The sequence below is a fragment of the Herpailurus yagouaroundi genome, unplaced genomic scaffold (assembly GCF_014898765.1).
Source record: "Herpailurus yagouaroundi ecotype Mexico unplaced genomic scaffold, PumYag 213, whole genome shotgun sequence".
NCBI classification, from domain to species: Eukaryota; Metazoa; Chordata; class Mammalia; order Carnivora; family Felidae; genus Herpailurus; species Herpailurus yagouaroundi.
Genome location: NW_024412444.1, coordinates 12,709,636 through 12,725,071, shown reverse-complemented (window position 1 = coordinate 12,725,071; position 15,436 = coordinate 12,709,636). Strand labels below are relative to the sequence as shown.

Sequence of the window (15,436 nt, the reverse complement as noted above, 5' to 3'; positions counted from 1 at the left end):
ACAAAAGAAGGTACTTAGAAGGCAGTGTTCACCATCCAGCCCCACCCCTTATGTCTGGCACAGCTCGGGAGGAGTTGATGACCCTCTTGGAGATCCCAGGCATGCTAGGATTTGGTTATGTAAAGAACTCTAGGACTGTAACCCAGAACTCACCTTCTCTGAAAGTCCAACATCTAGGGAGAGGAAGGGCTGTCCAAAAGCACTCTACATTTCTCCTTTGCCATCACACCTCCACTTCCTGGAACAGAGCTGAGGGTGGGTTACCTGCCTAATCCTCCACATCATAGCCCAGGTCACCTCCCCCTCTTATCATGTTTGTCCTGTCACCTATCTTTCCCAGGACATTCAGGCAGCAAATATTTATTTGTTGTGTGCCAGGCCCTGGACTGGGCATCAAGGATAAAATGGTGAGCAAAACTAGGCAAGAGTCCTGCTGTATTCATGGAGTTATGACTTAATGTGTGGAGGGGGTCAATAATAAGTGAGGAAGTACTAATTAAACAGTCATACAGATAAAATGTAAACTTTGGAGCTCTACTGGCATAATCAATTAGCATGCAGTACTATAAAATGTAAATTGTTCAAGGGCTTCAGATTTTTTGCCAGGGGTGCCAACTTCCAAGTCACTAGCACCTTCTTCTATTGCTAACATATCTGCCAACTCCAAAGTGGCTGGTTCCAGGGGCTGTCAAAGACTCCAGAGACTTTAGTCAGGCAGCCTATTCAATTTTCACTGGCTGTCCTGACTGTGGGCTCTTTGCCTTCAGACACATGTGTGAGGGAAGTAAAACAGAAAACTCCCTGTGTGACAGATGCCCAGCACTACTCAAAGTCACTTCTTGCCTCTCAGGCCCAGATTCACTCATGATGCTTTAAATTGCAAGAGACAAGGTGGTCCTTCATGTGTTAGACCTCTAAGGGGACTGCCTAATCAGGTATGCCCAGATACATGAAGAATCAGCTTAAACCAGGAATGGCAAATAGGAATGGTAAATAGACCTGCTCTGATCTATGGGTGATTCCCCCCAGGAACACTAAATTGAAGAGGGTTTTGAGGCTGAGCAAGAAATGATTGTCTTGAGTGATTACTGATGTCTGTGACAGACATAAAAATGAAATGTCCTCCCTATGACAACCAGGCTATGAACACCTCTAATATTCATTTGACAAATATTTGAATGCCTGCTAAATACCCACTGTAGAACGATGGGAAGAAGGCTAATTCACAAATCAGAACACCAATTCTGGAACAAAGCATCATCTAGTACCCCTAAGCCAGACTGTTGATGCTATTCATATATTCATTCATTCATTCATTCATTCATTTATTCATTCAACAATTCATTAATAATAACCAACTCTGTAATAGGACACAAGGGTGAACTTGAAGGACTAGGTTCTGCTGTCCTGAAATTCAAAGTCTACAGTAGAGAAGAACAATAAATAAGTAAACACATAAATATAATTTCAGACAAAGACAACCTAAAAAAGTAAAGTGATAGTTACAGGGAAGGGGGTGGTCTTTAGTCAGGCTCTCCTTTGTGAAGAAGACATGTGAATTAAAAAATTGAGGAACTGAAGAATGAGGAGATGGGATCACCCATGGGCAGATTGGAGGAAAGAGCTTATGCAGCAGAGGGCAGGCACAATAAGTGTAAAAGCTACAAGGCAGGAATGAGCTTAGAAAAATCAAATCGGTGAGGCTGGAACTTAGAAGTGAGAGGGAGATGGATACCAGATGGATTTGGGGAAGTAGGCAGTGGGCAGAGACAGGCTTCACATTCTAGTGAGGGGTTTGGACTTCATTTTTTTTTTTTTTAACATTTATTTATGTTTGAGAGAGAGAGAAAGCACAAGTAGGGGAGGGGCAGAGGCAGCAGGGTGGGTGGGGAGCGGTGGCAGTCAGAGGATCCAAAGCAGGCTCCAGAGCAGACAACAGAGAGGCATATTTGGGCCTAAATTCGAGAACCCTGACATAATGACCTGAGCCAAAGCTGGGTTCTCAACTGACTGAGCCACTCAGGTGGCCCAACTTACTGTATTTTTATGTGTTAACACTAATTACGGAAATGCAGTGATATGCATATGAAGATGCAGTGCAGGAAACAGACATGACCTAACTTGTGCCCTAAGACCACCCTTGTGGCTGCTGTGTAGATGGATTGCAGGGTTGGAGTCAAAGCTGGACCATGGTTTCCTCATCTTTAAAATGGAGGTGTGGGATGTCATGGTGTCCAAGGTCCCTTTGGCTCTGAAACACTAACATCTGTGATGCACTGGGCTGAGCTCCAGGGCCACAGTGAGCCTGTCTGCCTTGTTCACTGTTATCCTCCTTGGAACTCTGACCAGGGCCACACACACACACACACACACACACACACACACACACACAGGAGATCAGTAAATATATCCTGAATGAATATCTGCTTTTCACACACATAAGACCTGTCCTTTTGCCATTTAAGACCTTGGAGGTTATCATCATTACTGACAAGATCAAGTCATTCAGCATTTATTCAGGGATACGTTGGGGGCTGAGTCAGCCCAGCCTGGGTAGGAGCTCTGGGACACATGAGGCTATTCTCTCGTAGTTTACAGGCAGGGCCCCTTTTCCTTCTCTGCTGATCCTATTCCCAAGCACATCTTAGGGGCAAAACCACAGAGTCTCTGGTGTAGGCAGAGGGTGGAGTACATACAAGGGAGCTAAAGGAACAAAGGTCCACAGGTGGAATTACAGGGTATTGTTAGACAATGTTGTATAGTCCAGCCTTCAACTCTCAGAGGATAAAAAATTACAAATATATTTGGTTGGATAATATAAAATTATCACGTTTCATATTGAAAAACAGTTGAATATCAGCAATTTCATTCAGTTCAACCTAATATATAGAAGCCAAATTATGGAAAGCTTGAGTGCCATGTTTAGGGATTGGGTATTCATCCCACAAGCCACAAGGAGTTATACTTGTTTCTAAGGAAATATATATACATTTGCATCTGGATTTTAGAAGGTAACTGGCAACAGTTGAACAAAGCCCTGGAAAGGCAAGTGAATGGAAGGACGAGGATCAGGCAGAAGGTTCTTGTGGTCGATTATTTTGCCATTCCCCATTCTTTGCTCCCTACTTCCCTGTAAGAGCAGCCAACATCCCTTCCCACTGCCTGGTGATCTACAGGGTCTTCCTGTAGAAAGAATGTACTCTCTTCCTCACCATTGTCAGGGGTCCATTTGGCCAAAAGATGCAAAAGAAAGTGAGACATGCCAGTTCTAAGCAAAAACACCAAGACCATTGTGTACTTCCCCTTTGCCATGAGAATGTTATGTCCTGAAAAGCGGCTGCTACTTCATCCTGGATCTTCAAGTGACAATGACATGAAGAGATCAGGCCCCACTGGCTCACGACTAGTTTATAACCACTGAGCTGTGGGGCTCATTTGTTATACAGCAAAACTGATATAGTTTGCAACTGATATACAGCTTAGAAACTGGCACCCTTCAAGTCACTTTTTTAAACGTTTATTTATTTGAGAGAGACAGAGAGAGAGCGCACACACGCAAAGTGGGGGAGGGGCAGAGAGAGAGAGGGAGACACAGAATGTGAAGCAGGATCCAGGCTCTGAACTGTCAGCACAGAACCTGATGAGGGACTCAAATCCAAGAGCCAGGAGATCATGGCCTGAGCCAAAGTCGGGAGCTTAACTGACTGAGCCAACCATGCACCCTAAGCCACTTCTGACCCACAAAAACATTTTGTTTGACTTTCATGGAATTAAAAAAAAAAGGTTTTTTATATTAGTTGCCTTCATATAAATATCCCAAAGTGGGGCCTTCTTTAAGACCAGGTGGAATTAGTAATCCTGAGATTGTATTCCTACACGACAGAAATCATGCGGAAATGAGCCCCTTCCAAGGGGCAGGTGCTCTCTAGTCCTATTTCCTAGTGTCTCTCTGGTTCTGAATCTCCTAGTTCATTGCCAGTTATCACGAGTGATAAACTGTTGTTTTTCTTATAACCAGCCCAATATGGATTACTAAGATTACAAGTTGTCTTGATTACTTGCCTTAAAGATAAAATGAAGAATGACATCTGCAACACTCAACCTACGTACCTTCCATGCATTATCCTCATCAAGTTTTTGTGTCAACCCTACTATGACTGCACAGATGAGGAAACTGAGGTTTGGAAGGCTAACAGCTTCTAGCTCAGAGCTAGACAACTAGTAAAAAGTGAGGCTACGACTTAAACTCAGGTCTATCTGAAGAAGAAAAAAATTAGACAGAACACGCACACACACACACACACACACACACACACACACACACACACACCAAAACAGAACATTACATGGTTCTTTCTAGAGTCTGGTATTTTTCTCCTCTTACCAACCTTTCTTACAATTTATATGTGGCTTTGTGTCCTCAATAATTTCACTTGCTGTGATACCATTATCTTGAGCTTTCCCATTGCATGGAGTGGCTGAAGAAATGGCTTCCCTCTGGGGTGGTTAGGAGCAAATTCTAAGCAATAGATTAACTGAGATGATTTACTTATCAGCTCCTGCCACAGAGTCACATTTTAGACGCCAGTCTGCTAGTGTTGCTGAACACCAGACCTTTCTCTCCAGGCCTCTGTCCTCACCCCCATCTGGATGTTGAGGCACAGACCCTCCTAGGTTAGCTGTTTATACAGGTGCAGAGAATATGCCACCTAATTAAATTCGGCTTCCAGTTAAACACTGTTCTCTCTCAGGACCCTATAGAGGCAGCGATGTCTCTCATTCCCATTGAGCTGAGCTGAGATTGTTAACCTGCACATGTGATGAGACTGTGCCTTCTGCAATTCCCGCTCTGTCCCACCACATGCCTTCAGAGGCAGGTTCTCCACTTGCTCTTGGAATCCTCCTGTGAGCAGACCACCCCATATATCAGTAGTTACTGGTTTTCTCAGAAGTCCTAACCAAGCCTAGTCTTTTGCTCTTACCTACTGGTGAGCCTCACAAATAACCACTCCCTTTGCACGAGGTGAAATCCATCAGCAACCCAAGAACAACTCAGAAAGGCTCTGGGCTCCAAGGCCTCACATCTGTGGGCTTCTCCACCTGTCACAGAGGTTGTTGTGTGAAGTAGATGGGAAAACGCATGCTTAAAGATTAGAATGGTGCTCACAGTAAGTGCTCAATACCTATTCTTAGAATTATCATTTATTTTTATTACTGAAAAGGCTATTTAAAGCTATTATCTTCCCTCTTCCTCCCCTACACATTTTCACTTATCAGAACTGAGCCCATCATACTGGAATTGTAAAACCTGCTGAGATGGAGAAAGTCCCTCGAGTTTTTTTGTTTTTTTGTTTTTTATTTTTTGAGACAGAGAGAGACAAAGCATGAACGGGGGAGGGTCAGAGAGAGGGAGACACAGAATCTGAAACAGGCTCCAGGCTCTGAGCTGTCAGCACAGAGCCTGACGCGGGGCTCGAACTCACGGACCGCGAGATCATGACCTGAGCCGAAGTCGGCTGCTTAACCGACTGAGCCACCCAGGCGCCCCTCGAGTTTTAATACAGCCATCCTCATTTCAGTTCAGCAACTCCATTCTTCCCAATGCTCAGACCCAAAACCTCAGTGTCAACTTTAACACCCCCGCACTCTCATGCCTTACATCTGATCCTCAGCATTTCTGCTTGGCTCTCCCTTCAAAACAGATACAGAAGTGGACCACCACACTACCACCTACTGCCACCACCTGATCTGGCTCTCCATCATCTCTTGCCTGGATCACTGTGGTGGCCTCCTAGTTGGTCCTTCTGTTTTTGCTCTTGCCCCTGCAGTCTGCTCAACAGAGAATCCTGTTGAAATGTCACATTGGAGCAAGTCATTCCTCTGCTCAAAAAACTTCCCAAAAGGCTCCCCATTTTACTGAGTCAAGCCAAAGGCATCCTAATGGCACCAGCCCTACATGACCTGGTTCCTAATTACTTTTCTAACAACATTTCTACTCATCCTTCCCCCACATACTTGATTCCTACCACACAGGCCTTTGAACTTGTATTCCTTCTGCCCAGAATGTTATCCCCAGATACGCATTTGGCTGGCTCCCTTACTCCCTTCAACTTTTGTTCAAATCTCACCTTCTCTGTGAGGGATTTCCTTAATGAAAAATCCCTAACCTCAACATTTCCTATTCCCTTTCTTACTTTAATTGTTTTCTCCTTGGCACTCATCACCATCAAAATACTGTATGCTAAACTAAACCTTATGGAATTGCCAATTTTTAAACTTTTTGACCTAAAAAATGGCAATGTCATGTGGACCAATCTAATATTTATCATACTTATCATGTTGATTGTTTTTGTCCTTCTCTAGAAAACCAGCTCCACAAGAACAGAGATGTTGGTTTTGTTTACTGCATTCCCAGCATCTAGAACAGTGTTTGGCACAAAATAGTGTTAGGTCCCCAGTCAATAGTCATTCATTGAATAATGAATGTGGCTCAGTGCTTCAGTTTCAGTTAAAAATGAAAAACAAACAAACAACAAACAAACCCCAAAACCAAAAACAAACAAACAAACAAACAAAAAACAACTGCTGACAGGTGTTCCTGGGAAAGGCAATTTTGGTTAAAGTATTCTGGGCTTTTTGAAAATGCAGTGGAAAAAGCTTTAAGTGTATTTTCCGGTTCACTAAACACCCGGGATATATTGAAAGGAACAGAGATTACAGAGGGAAAAGAGGCTGCCTCTGTATATATACTTATCCAATTTGAGATTCTTGTCATTTTATTCTCCTATCCCCCAAATTTGGGCTGCTACCCCTGCCTGATGCCCAAAGGATTCTAACCAGAAGCCCCATAATCATAATCTTTTTTAAAAAAACATCCTTCTGGTTGCCCTGCTTAAGTTCAAAGCAGTAATTAACCCCACAGCCTTTTGAGACATGGGACATCCTCATGTAACACACTTTTAATATGATACATTTAATCTCGAACCAGGCTGGATGAAAGATGTCCTTACTTTAGGGAAAGAGGAGACAATGGGGCATAACCGCAACCCCAGTGTTCCAGTAGTCCAAGAACCACCTAAGCAGGGTTGGGAAGAAAGCCCATGGGATCTCATGCAGGGAGGCATTATGTCAACATTGGTTCTTCCAGCAAGTTAAGATGAATTCCACAGCCCAAGCTCAGGGCTGGATATGCATTTAGACACCGGGTAAGTGAATTCCCTGAGCTGCGGCCTGGAGCAGGATGACAAGACACTCAGGGACTCCCTGACTCCGTGGTCTGTTGCTAATTTTATGCGGCTGCGGTATCCCCTTTCCTGGGCTCTCCTGTTCCCAGGTTTGGTTCTCCATGTCTCACTCCCTAGATCCTCTGATGGTTTCCTCCAGGTGGGCTTCAAAGGTGGTGATGTAGCTCCTCATTCTGCAGGTCTGGCTTTCCAAGACCAGGCCTTTGGAGGTGGACATCTCCCCCAGACCCTCTGCCTTGAGCCTAGGTGGCTGTCACCAGGTAGACAGCATAGTCTGACCCAGCCAGGGGGAACATAATACATTTTTCCAGTCAATTTGCTTTATTTTCCATTTAAGAAGAAAGACCTTCATCAAAATAGCCATTAATATTAACTAATTGCTAATATTTGTTTTAATATGGTTAAGAGAATGGCATGTTTTACAAGTTTTAGAGACATAAAACCCAAGCCCAATTTGGTTCTTGCCTCATTAAATTTTAAATTGTCATAGGTCACTGCTTCCACCAACACTAATTCTAATTCCCTGGTCTAACTAGAGAACAAATTTGAATTCAGTGGACATTTTAGGAGAGTCAGCACCCTGTGGGGGTCTTTACAAAGTTGAGGCAGAAGTCTTACATGCCTTGAAAATCCCCAGATAGTTCCTCCTGGCTTGAGCCTCATTATTCAGCTTTCAATCTACAAAACTGCAAGGGAAAGACCTTTTCTGTCCTTAGTTTACTATTTTTTCCTTCCTCCCTCCTTCCCCTCCTCCCTCCTTTCCTTTCAATGATGATAAGACGGTAAGAGAGAATGAACGAGAAGATAATATAAATAAGTGGGAAAGCATGAGACAGAGAGAAGATGAGAATGCCCTCCCCAAGCTCGACCAGAAAAATCTGATCAGAAAAATACTTTCCCCTCCTGACCTTCCAATATTCAGAGTAGCACACAACTAGTTATGAGCCCAAACCAACTTTTCTCTGCCAATCTCTGCTAGTTTCCAGATAATTTGCTTTGTTCTGTGTAAGGTAGGAGCAACCCCAGTTGGATCCTAATTTGCATAAATCCACCTGCCTTTCAATTTTAAAAGAAAGAAAGACACTAGAAAGGAAACAAGGATTAGGAATGCAGGCTGGTCCCCAGAGTGGCCTTGCTGAGGTAGGACCAAGTCTTGTTCTACCCTGAGACTGTGCAAGAGGGTTCCCTGGCCTGGGCCCCTGCTCCGAGGGCCTGTATATCAAAACACCCATATATAATTTTTTTTTCTTTCCTGGCTCTTAAGAAAGTTGTTGCTGATAGTTTACTAACTGACCAAGTGAACTGGAATTACCAAAAAAGGACACACAAGCCAAGCTGGGTTGCCATTTGTCCTCTTGTCCTAGGCCCTGGAAATTTCAGAAGCAGGCCTGTTTCACTCCATGGAGAGAGGATAAGAGTGGAAATTGAGGAGAGGTTATCATCCAGAAGTCTAAGGTATAATTCTTCAGGCACAAAATGTGGCTGAAGGTGGAGACAGAAGGCAGATGGCTCCTCAGGGATGGAGCAAGGAACGGGCCGAGTGGATCTGCTAGGACTAAAGAGGCAATCTGATGGAACAAGCCTTCACTAGGAACATCAACTGAGGATTCTTGAAACCAGAGGCGCCTAAGAGCAGAGGGAGAAGTCCTACACAAAGATATGGCATGAGTCTCTGATGTGCATTCTTGACGGACAAAAGGAGCCAGTTGCTGTGGGCCAGCTAGACATGGGTTTGAGTACTGGCTCCAGAGCATTCTAGAGATTATAACCTGGAGCTGGTGACCTCAGACATTTGACCCTGACCTCTCTACGCCTTGAGTTCCTGGTTGTAAACCTATCCCACAGAGTTGGTGGGAGAAGAAAATGAGAACGCACATGCAGGGAAATAGCACGGTACTTGACATGTAGCAAATATACACAAATATTAGGCTTAGCACTACGGTTAGAATTAGCATTAGTACTAGGTTTAGTATTGGTATTGATAGTAGTTTTTCTGCTTAATGGGATTCCATTTGGCTAGTGGGTCCTAAAGAAACACTGTGGACATCTGTAACTCCTCAGTCCCATCTTTTCCAGAACTCTCTTGCAAAGACTTACTTCTTGCTTAAAGGATCCAGTGTCTCCCTCCTCTTTTACCCAAGGATGTTTAAAAACATATTAAAAATTAATTTTAATTTTCAAATTAATTAATTTGCCTGGCCCTTCCAGGCAGAAGCACTTGGCACCTTATGGTTCACACTCAGTAACATGTTCCAGTGCCAGGGACATGGGGCTTCAGTGTGGCATCTGAAGGCCCATACATCACTAGGTTCTGGGGCAAGGCCCTGTTGGCAAGCAAAACTGGACCCACCTACAGCAGGAAATAGCTGCAGCTGTGTTACAGTGAAAATAACATTTCCCATGGTGTTCTACAGACATGGCTGAAGATCGGTGTCCTTAACCCACACCCAAGGACACACTCTCCAGGCTATCTCTGGATGCAAGTCCAGCAACAAAAGCAAGCATACTGACACCCCCCAGAATGGCAGAAGGGGAAGTGAGGCTTGGTGTCTAATTTGAACTTATTTATGGTAGACCTCCAGCTCCACTGTAAATGTTGCTTATTACCCAGAAAGCCATATTTGTGCAAGTTAATTTACAACTTGAAGACATAATGTTATGGAGTAATCTAGACTTTGATTTATGGTAAATTTCCTACTGGCATGAATTTTTATACACCGGGCTTTAGCTGATCCCCCTAACCGACAAATAATGCTCAGCAATTATACACTATCAGGCAAACATGTTGTAACATACACTTTTACCCTTAATCCTGTATATAAATTTTACTTTTTACACTTGTGTGGTTCTCTTCCACATGTGAATTTCAGAATACTGTGCCTATTTAGTGTACTGTTTATCATGGTGAAATTTGACATAATTGACTATTTCCTATATGAGGCAATTTTTAAAAAATCAGCTTTGTGCGGTTTCTTTATTTATGTTTTTTTTAAAGAAACAAAAACTTTCAGTGCATAGGAAATTTCCTTGATGATGTTTCACATCTGATTAGGTAAGATTATTAATGTTTACTGATGGTCAATATGATCACTTTTCAATGTAATAAATCCAAATACCCATGGGAAAAAATACATATTTAAAACTTTTCAAGGAGGGATTTTGTTACACTAGAATGAATCTATGTGTGTATATGCATATGCTTATGCATAATGAAATAAATATGTGTGAACATGTATGGATGTACATATATGTAAGATTAGGCAAGTGCAGGTGTTCCTTAAATCCCAAGAGGGCTACTGATGGTAATAACTGTGAAGAAAATCAAGTCCTTGGGAAACAGTGTTTGGGTAAGTCCTTAGACTCCACTTGGGCATGTTTACTCCCCATTCAGAGTGGTGCAGTGAGGAAAAGGAAAAAAAGAGGATGAAGAGAAGGTTGAGGAGGGAATATTTGTGCAGTGCCTACTGTGTTTCATGTACCTTGTTGAGTATTATGCCCACTTATTTTCTCAACTTTATTTTCAAAATATTGGCATTCAAAACACTTTTCAAATGATATGAAATCTGGACACTATAAAGTAAAAGACTGAGATTCATATAATTATAAAAGTTTTGTGTAGCAGAAAACAGACAACTGTAACAACCCAAAACAAACAACAGCAAAAGATGTCACATTAGCAAAGGTGTATGCTAAGTGACAATTAGATATGTACATTTCAGATAAAGAATATGCATCCACAATATGACACATTAATTTTAAAAAGGTCCAATAGCCCAGGAGAAATATGGACAAAGGCTATGAATAGGCATATCACTGAAGAGGGACATGCAAATTACTAATTGATCAAAGGGTGTTCACATACACCAAACTTAGGAAAATAAAAATTAAGAAAACAGAAGACCTCCTTCTTAGAAAGTGTAGTCAAGGAAAAAAGGAAGAGAAAGAATTCAAGCAACTAATTACAAAATGAATAAAGGCAAGAGAATATAACAGATACAGAAGAGATTGGAATAAGAACAATGGATATATAGGTGAATGAAGTGGATAATACTCTAGAACAATAAAAATAGTAAAATTCACTGGGAAAAGGGAAGATAATCTAAATGAACTAATGCTTCCCAAGTCATGAAATAAATGGAAAATATTGCCAAATAAGGATCTCCAAATATGGCACTAGGTTTGGGTCACTTAATACTATTATCATACTTTCAAGAATAGACCAGTATTTTATTTTTTTGGCTGCTTAAATAGTTCTGGAAGTACAGACTGCCTCACAATTTAATTTTCGAAGCTGCCATAGTTTGGATACATTAAAAAAAACAAAGTACAGGCCACTTCCACTTATGAGTTTGACATAAAAACTGTACATTGTAATACTGACAAAGAAAACCCAGAGGCACATTAAAAGAATAATATAAACATGACCAACTAGTGTTTATTCAAGAAAAGTAGAGATGGTTTAATATTAGAGGAGTTTTAAAATATAGTTCATAACATTAGTTAAGTCAAGAGAGATATATGTAATCATCCAAATTAATGCTTCTTAATCAGTGGTATAAGTCAGAATCATTGGTCTGATTTCTATCATGGCAAATGATCCTGCAATATATCTGGAACAAGTCCTGTTTTTGTTTTTTGTTTTTTTTTTAAGTGTTCTTTGGGAATTCTTATATATCCTTTGAGAACCACTGATTTAGAAAAATATGTAAGAGGCATTTGATAACAATTGAACAATTTTTGATATAAAATCATAGGAAATTAAAATAAGTCCCTTTAATAAGGATGATCTCATCTGAATAGTAAACATAATAATGGTAAACTACTAGCAGCATTCCCGTAAAAATCAGGTATAAGACAAGGATATTTACCAAGGTCACTAGTATTTAATATTGCTCCAGATATTCTAAATAAGCAATAAGACAAGAAAAATATATTAAAACATAGCTATTGTAAAAGAGAAGCCCAATTGTGATTATTTACAGATTATGCAGTTATCTATTCAGAAAGTGCAAGAGTCAACCAAAACCTACCTGAACTAATAAAATAAATCAGAAAAGTGGTAAGCTAAAAAAAATTCATGAAGCTCTCCTATAACTTGCATGGCCAGTTCAAAAAGACAACGGGAAAATGTTCCACTCATAATAGCCAATATGTATATCCAACATCAATAAATTAAAAAATCAATTATGAGTCCAGTATGAAAAATATCGAAATAGAGAAAACTTACATCTTAGCATTAAATTTACACAATAAGTGAACAGGAAAAACATAACAAAATATAAAAGAGTATCTCAAACATAATAACTACTATATACTGAAAGTATAAAATGGGCCAGTTATTGCATGGAGATAAGTGTTTTACATGCATTATTTCGTTTCCTACTATAACAATTGGGAAATGCCTCGTTGGGATATGCCTATTATCGTACCCAGTTTGTTCAAGGGTGCAAATCTAGTAGGTGTCAAATCCTGGACTCAAATCCAGCCAAATCTGCCTTGCTCCTGACCACAAGTCTATGAGAATGTCTCCCCGCCCATCCCCTCCCCCTAGAATGGGAGCATCTTGTTCTACAGTCCTGTGTTGTGTGTCAGTAAATGATATGCCAAAAAGAGCTCATGAGAGTCAAAATGTTTCCATGTCACTATTTACTAAGACTTCCTAAGTGGAGAAAAGCAACAAGAGGTTTTGAAAGAAACCACTGGTAAAGTCCAGGGCCTCAGCTTGTGGTATGTCACCCAAATACATTTGGACACTCTGTCGTGGCTGTTGTTTTGGGCTCTCACCCAAGACTTTGTGTGAGACCTTGGACAAGCAAGTTTGCCTTTGCTGAGCTGAGTACTCTGTCAATATTCAAAACAATGCTGAGGCAGCCACAGTACAGGCCAGGAAGAGATGTCCAGGGCCATGACATTTTGCAGAGGACATCCCATATTCATCACTGTGTTTCAAGTTCAGACCTGCCCTTGAAACCTCTTCCAGAGTCTCCAATTTGAGACTGAAAGCAACACTTGAACTGTTGGCAGGAGAAGCACCAGGAAGGGAATGAGACCCCACATTCCTAAAACCACAGGCCTTCCCTGCCAGCCCTGCTCTCCAGGGTAGATACTTAGAAAACATTCCCAGACTTCTCTATATGATCCTAATGAAGGTCTGGGGGAGGAACTATTTGTTGTCTGTAAAATTTTAAGTTTATATAATGCATTCGTTTAATTTTTAAATTTAATTAATTTTTTAAAAACTTTTTTGTCATGCCTTAGTTCCTTGCTCCTTTCTTTCTCTCAGAATGTCTGAGGAATGAAATGGCATAAAAGAGGTATACGAAGGATTAATGACCATATTGGAAAAGCAGCCTGTAGGTACCATTTTAAAATTCCCTGTAAAATGGGAATAGTGGAGTGTAAGGAGAAGGGACCTGAGAGGACATCTCCCTCTCCTCTTCCCTCAGGTCCCATGCCGATGTCCCTGGACTATCAGAGAAAGCATCTCATATTAGTTCCCACTGTGTACTCTGAGACACCCTTTAGTAATTTTAAGCCTATCTCACATCTCAACTGGAATTTTCTTCCTTCTCACCTCTTCCGGAGAAACAGCCCACTGAGGAAGATCTGCATGTGTCAAGCAGACATTCTTGCGGATATCAGAGATCACAGGGGTCTTACTGAAGAGGTAATGACAGCATTTTCCTGGGTTCCTTGGGTTGTTTGGTCCCACTGGTTTTTCCACCTATCCTCATCTCCCCACACCCTTACCTCTCTCTCCTGTGTCCTTTTGTATTTTAGCAAAAGACACCATCATTGGCCATGTAATCATAACAGATATTCTTGACTTCTTTTTTTTAACTTTATTTTTTATTTTTTAAAATTTACATCTGTTTCTTTCCCAGTAGGTTCACTCCATTTACTCATCTTGCATCAGTACTCTTCTCTCCATTTCCATAGGAAGACTACTACCATGTCACATGTCACAACCCCAACAAACTCCTTACTTACTGTCCCATTTTTATCCATTTATTCAAAAAATATTAAGTTCCTACTATTCTAGGTGCTGGAGCACAGTTGTAAAAAACAAACAAACAAACAAACAAAAACAAGCAAATAAAAAAACATGTGGGAAAATGGGATGAGAAGCAAAGAGTACTGCATTCTTGTCACAAGTATCAAGAAGCCTCCTGATTAAATGGCAAAAAGGCTCTTCTGCTCCCACCCCCTCCAAGCACCTCCCGCACTCCATAGGGCAGCCAGACCATCTTTTCAAGATGCAAATCAGATCAAATCACTGTTCTACTCAGAAACATCTACTGACACTCTAAATAACTTTCATCACCCTCCATCTTTTTTTGTCACTGTAATCAACTGGCATCAAAAGAGTATTTGACAAATAAACAGTTTTACCATCCCAGTGAATATTTACTCTATGCTCATTGCATGCTTCATACTTCATCTGGTATTAGGATTGGAAATACTGAAGTAAGCTACAAGGCACACTTTTTAACTCCAGGACTTATGATTCAACCATTGAAGCAACTATTTATTAAGCACCTACTATTTAGCAGGAGTTCAGTGGCAAAATACAAGTGAGGCTCCATTTCACTGTTAAATTTTGTCCTCCCAGCTAGTCCAAAAACTCCCTTATAGGCTTGTAATCTTTTCACAGTTATTCTTATACTGTCTTGTACACAGTGGGTACTCAGTAAATGTAGTGAATAGACTAATGTTGTGTATGTTGATTTGACAGGATGTTTGCTGCCAAGACAGGCAAAAATGTCACATATTTATATCATTATGACAATATCAACCACAATAAGCACTACCATTTACTGAGCACTAGAATAATCGCATTCTTCATTTAATGAAGCACTACACCCTACGAGGTGGAGGCTGCTATAATACCCATTTTATAAAGCAGTAAAGAGAGGTTCAGCAGATAGTAAATGGTAGAGTCGGAATTCATACCAAGACTTCAAAGCCAGAAACAGCTGGTGTGGCCAGCCACAGCAGAGGCTGCAAAATGGAGTACTTTCCTCTAGTTGTACCCCGACATGTCCCACACAGGGAAGGCCACACTCTTCACCTACATCATCAAATAATTCTTTCCCAATAGTACCTGGAGGGATGCAGTGACTATTCCCAAAGCACAAAATGAAGGAATTCTGTTTTTACAAATACTTGCACTTAATACGGAGGAAATATAT

The 15,436-nt window shown here is 41.1% G+C and overlaps 1 protein-coding gene across 17 annotated transcripts in view; it reads right to left on the bottom strand.

Annotated features, from left to right (window-relative positions):
* Nucleotides 1-15,436, bottom strand: part of ERC2 (ELKS/RAB6-interacting/CAST family member 2) — a 939,781-nt gene that overhangs the window by 249,040 nt on the left and 675,305 nt on the right. The window lies entirely within an intron of this gene.